Source organism: Saccopteryx leptura, chromosome X, assembly GCF_036850995.1.
Source record: "Saccopteryx leptura isolate mSacLep1 chromosome X, mSacLep1_pri_phased_curated, whole genome shotgun sequence".
NCBI classification, from domain to species: domain Eukaryota; kingdom Metazoa; phylum Chordata; class Mammalia; order Chiroptera; family Emballonuridae; genus Saccopteryx; species Saccopteryx leptura.
Genome location: NC_089516.1, coordinates 79483108 through 79488543, shown reverse-complemented (window position 1 = coordinate 79488543; position 5436 = coordinate 79483108). Strand labels below are relative to the sequence as shown.

The 5436-nt window shown below is 38.4% G+C and overlaps 1 non-coding gene across 1 annotated transcript; it reads right to left on the bottom strand.

The window, feature by feature from the left end:
* Nucleotides 1–2874: 2874 nt before the first annotated feature.
* TRNAV-AAC (transfer RNA valine (anticodon AAC)) lies at nt 2875–2950 on the bottom strand. Its single transcript has one exon. It is a non-coding gene; the product is annotated as a tRNA-Val (tRNA).
* Between the last annotated feature and the right edge of the window lie 2486 nt (nt 2951–5436).

The window sequence follows — 5436 nt, the reverse complement described above, 5'->3', positions numbered from 1 at the left end:
ATATGAAAAAATGCTCAACATCACTAATCATTAGAAAAATGGAAATTAAAACCACAATGAGATATCACCTCACAGCAGTCAGAATGGCACTCATCAACAAAACAACACAGAGTAAGTGCTGGCCAGGATGTGGAGTAAAGGGAACCCTCCTGCACTGCTGGTGGGAATGCCAACTGGTGCAGCCACTGTGGAAAACAGTATGGAAATTCCTCAAAAATTTGACCCAGATATCCCATTTTTAGGAATATACCCCAAGAACACCATAGCACTGTTTCAATAGGAGAGATGCACCCCCATGTTTATGGCAGCATTGCTCACAATAGCGAAGATCTGGAAACAGCCCAAGTGTCCATCAGTGGATGAGTGGATTAAAAAGCTTTGGTACATATATACTATGGAATACTACTCACCCATAAGAAATGATGACATCAGATCATTTACAGCAACATGGATGGACCTTGATAGCATTATACGGAGTGAAATAAGTAAATCTGAAAAAAACTAAGAACTATATGATTCCATACATAGGTGGGACATAAAAATGAGACTCAGAGACATGGACAAGAGTGTGGTGGTTACGGGGGGAGGGGAGGAGGAAAGGGAATGGGTTGGGGGAGAGGAGGGGCAAAATGGAAACCAGTTAGAAGGTGATGGAAGACAATTGGACTTTGGGTGATGGGAATGCAGTATATAATCAAATGTCAAAATAACCTTGAGCTGTTTTCTCTGAACATATGTACCCTGATTTATCAATGTCACCCCATTAAAATTAATAATATATAAAAATAATTAAAATGATATGAATGAAAAATAAATAAAAATAAATAAAAATCTAGTGAGTAGGCTTTATGACAGGTATTGGAGGAACAGAGTTGTTTTGTTATTATTGTATGTATGTGTATGTGTGCACAGATGTGCAAAGAAGATTAGTATAACACCTCGGAATTAAATGAAAAGCAGATAAGAATTGGGAAGTAAGAAGAAAATCTATTTTGAAATCTAGTGAGTACAGCTGAATGGACAGCGGATCCAAATGTGAATAGCTTGGCATGTCCAAAAGTGGGGTAGAGCCCTTGCTTGGACTCTAGAATAGTCAGGGACAGGAAGAATTTACTGATCCAGGGGTTCTAGGGGATCAGAAAGAGAAAACTTAGTCATTCTTTCATTATTCATTTATTTACTCGATCAACAAACATTTTTTTCAAGTGCTTTTATTTTATGACTAAAATACTATTTTGTTCTGTGATATATTGAATATAGTTCTAGATTGAAAATAGATTTTTTTCATATAAATGAAGGCACTGCTACATCTAATGGTTGTCTTTCCCAATTAGCAAAAATTTTAAACTATTATATGCAATATTTATTTCATATAATGTAAAGAAACTATTGAAAATTCTATGAGTATTATTTACTTGATATCAGATTCCCACTGCATATGACTTAGTATTCATTTTATACAGATTTCCTAATATTTTATTGCATTGCTTCAGTGTTGCTAATGAGTTGGTACCTATATAATTATCATAACTTTGTATATAATTTTTGCTTCTTGGAAGTTTGTTGGTTCTTGCCTTATTTATTTATTTTGTGAAAGAGACAGAGAGAGACAAAGAGAAGGAGGGAGAGACAGACAAGAAGGGAATGAGATGAGAACCATCAATTCTTCACTGCAGCACCTTAGTTGTTCATTGATTGCCCTCTCATATGTGCTCTGACTTGGCTACAGCCAAGTCAGTGACCCTTTGCTCAAGCCAATGACCTTGGGTTCAAGCTGGTGAGCCTTGCTCAAACCAGATGAGTCTGCATTCAAGCTGAGGACCTCACGGTTTCAAACCTGTGTCTTCAGCATCCCACTTAGATACTCTCTCCACTGCGCCCCTGCCTGTTCAGGCTTGCCTTACTTTTCATGTTCTAAAATTTCACCTTGTCCTGTCTAGTTATGAGTTTGCTTCCACATACATGCATTGTTGTGTTTTGGTGAAGGTGTGTACATGTCCACACATGAGTGTTTCACTGGTCACCCTGGTCTCTATTGGGGCCTTAGTTTACATTGGTAGATCAAATAGACCTGATTGTTCTGGAATTCATATCTCACTGGCCAAAACAGGTAAATACAAAAGGAAATAAATATAATAATAAAAAGTATGATAAATGCAATTGATTGTTGATCATGTGACAAATACTGTACAACATAACTAAATCTTATTTCAAGCAAGGATGGATTCTGCCACTTTCTAGCATTTTTGACTACTTGAAATTATTTTAATTCTTCATTTTTATATTTATTGTCTGTTTCCCCCAACCACACTCAAAGCTCCATGAAAACAAGGACTTTGCATATGTTTTTTACAACTATACATGCAAGGCCTTACACTGTTCAATAACTATTCGTTAAGTGATTGAATGAATGGATCTTATCTTTATGTTAGCTCTGTTATATTGTAAGTATATAAATTATTATAACCTTCCAGAGATAAAGATATGAGACTTTGGAAAGAATATGGACCTGGCAACCAGAATTAAAAACACCACTATGATACTAATTATTAATAATACTTTTTTTTTTTTTTTCTGAAGCTAGAAACGGGGAGAGACAGTCAGACAGACTCCCGCATGCGCCCGACCGGGATCCATCTGGCACGCCCACCAGGGGGCGACGCTTTGCCCACCAGGGGGCGATGCTCTGCCCATCCTCGACATCGCCATATTGCGACCAGAGCCACTCTAGCGCCTGAAGCAAGGGCCACAGAGCCATCCCCAGCGCCCAGGCCATCTTTGCTCCAATGGAGCTTTGGCTGCGGGAGGGGAAGAGAGAGACAGAGAGGAAAGCACGGCGGAGGGGTGGAGAAGCAAATGGGCGCTTCTCCTGTGTGCACTGGCCGGGAATCGAACCCGGGTCCTCCGCACGTTAGGCCGACGCTCTACCGCTGAGCCAACCGGCCAGGGCTAATAATACTTTATTGAGTGCTTACTATGTCTAAGAAAGTGTGCTATGTTCCCCATGTGGACTATGTTGTTGAATCCGCACAACATTATGTAAGGTCAGTACTATTATTATTCCCTTTTTATACATGGAGAGTCTGAGAATCAAAGAGACGAAGTGATTCATTTAAGGTTAAACAGCTAGGAGGTGACAGAATCTGGAGTCAATTATCATGTCAGTTTTCAAGGGATAGGCTTTTTCCACTACACCAACATCCTTGTCTTGGGCTGTGAGGCCTTCTTAGGCTCTATGTACTACAAAATAATGCCACATACTGTATTTCTGACTTATTTCACTGGCATTTGTGCTCATTAGGTTAGTTGAAGTAAAGAGGAAGAAATAGAATCATAAAGGGAAAGTTAGTTGCTCAAGGTTTACACAGTCTCTTAGGATAAAGCTAAGACCAAAACTAGGCCTCTTGACTTCCAGTTCAGTTTTTCTTTAACATAAACATATTATCTCCTTCCTTGTCTCAGTGGCTTTTTAAATCCCTTCTAGAAAGGGTTGCTTTCTGAATGGGGTTACAAATATTAAAAGCTCCTGGTCTTTCAGCACCTTGAACTTAAAGAAATATACATGACAACTGTATGTATCTGGGCAACCTCCAACTCCATAGTTACTATTGAGTATGAAGAAAATGACCTGAATGCCTGACCAGGCGATGGTGCAGTGGATAGATCATCAGACTGGAATGCAGAGGACCCAAGTTAAAATCCCAAGGTTGCTAGCTTGAGCATGGGCTCATCTGGCTTGACTGCAGGCTCACCAGCTTGAGTGCGGGGTCACTGGCTTCAGCCTAAAGGTCACTGGCTTGAAGCCCAAGGTTTCTGGCTTGAGCCCAAGGTCACTGGCTTGAGCAAGGGGTCACTCGCTCTGCTGTAGCTCCCCTGGTCAATGCATATATGAAAAAGCAGTCAATGAACAACTAAAAAGGAGCTGTAATGAAGAATTGATGCTTCTCATCTCTCTTCCTTCCTGCCTGTCTGTTCCTATATTTCTGTGTCTGTGACTCTCTCTCTTTGTCTCTGTCACAAAAGTAAATGACCTGAGCAAAATAGAGTATAAGTTCTCAGTTTGAAAACCTATTCTCAGCTTTATTGTCCTCAAAATAAATCTATAGCATATTTGTAGAAGAGAAGTGGTCAAAAGACCCCAAAATAAAAGCAGATAGTGTAAAGACAGCTAGGTAAAATGAGCTCAGTGAAGGTTTTTTTTTTTCTATTTTATTTAGAAAATTAAAAATAAATTGAAATTGACCAATAAGAGTACATAGGTTTCAGGTAAATATTTCAATGGCATTTGAACTGTTGATTGTGTTATGTGCCCATTATCCAAAGTCAGATCATTTTCCATCACCATATATTTGTTTCTCTTTACTCACTTCCATCCTACCTCCCTTTCTTCTAAACCACCCCATTTTGAAGAGTGCAGATATAGTAAGCAGCATCCTATTTGATGTGGTCTTCAGGGACCTCAACTCCTGACAGCCCCATCATTCCCTTTAAAAAACTATTTGTATATGAATTTGATTTAATTTAGAAGTGTAAGAACATCTGAAATAAGGAAATATAAAAATGTAATGGCACTATTTGTCACTGGTTCATTTATCAGTACATCTGTCACCTAGGAAAGTAAAATGAATGTAACGTAGAATAATGAAGTTCAGATGAGAGACAGTGTTCATAGTTAAGAGCTTGGCCTTGGGAATTCTAACTGCATTTGAAGCCTGGACCTTTCATTTTCTAGTTTTATCGACATAGAGGAGTCACTTTATTTTTCTGATGCTCAGAGGCCCCATCTATAAAATGGGGCTAATAATAGTACCTACAACCTAGAGTTTTTATAAATACTAAATGAGATTATATGAACAAATGTCTTAGAACAGTGTCTGGTGTAATTAAAAATGATAATAATTGTGATTATATTGGAAGAAAGACCTAAAAATTAAAAATTGTTTCCTTGTGATTCAGCAAACATTTATTGTGCCTTCCCTCTTAGCCAACCACTGTGCTAGGCACAGGGGAGAGACATGAGATACACCCTCTGCCCTCCTGGATTGCTCAGTCTAAGAGGGTACAAACTAAATACAATGCCATTTCTTTCCTCAATAAGCAATTCCAACCACAAGAATTATTTGTCATTATTTATCTCCTGTTCGTCACTTAGCTATTCAGCATACAGAATGTTAAGACCAGATGGTGTTAAGCTGCCTATTTCAGGACTAGTTGTAAAAGTTCATTACTTATATTTAACACAGTATCTTAATGAGAAAATTATTCACAAAGCATTTATAAAGTACTTACCCTTAGTGGGTATCTTGAGAAGAATATAAAATGAAATGCAGCTATGAGGCTTTGATAAATGTTTCAGACTTAAAATCGGAAAATTTGGGTTTGAGTCAGGGCTTTCCCATTGACAAATTGAGTGACCTTGAATGAATCACTCAACAA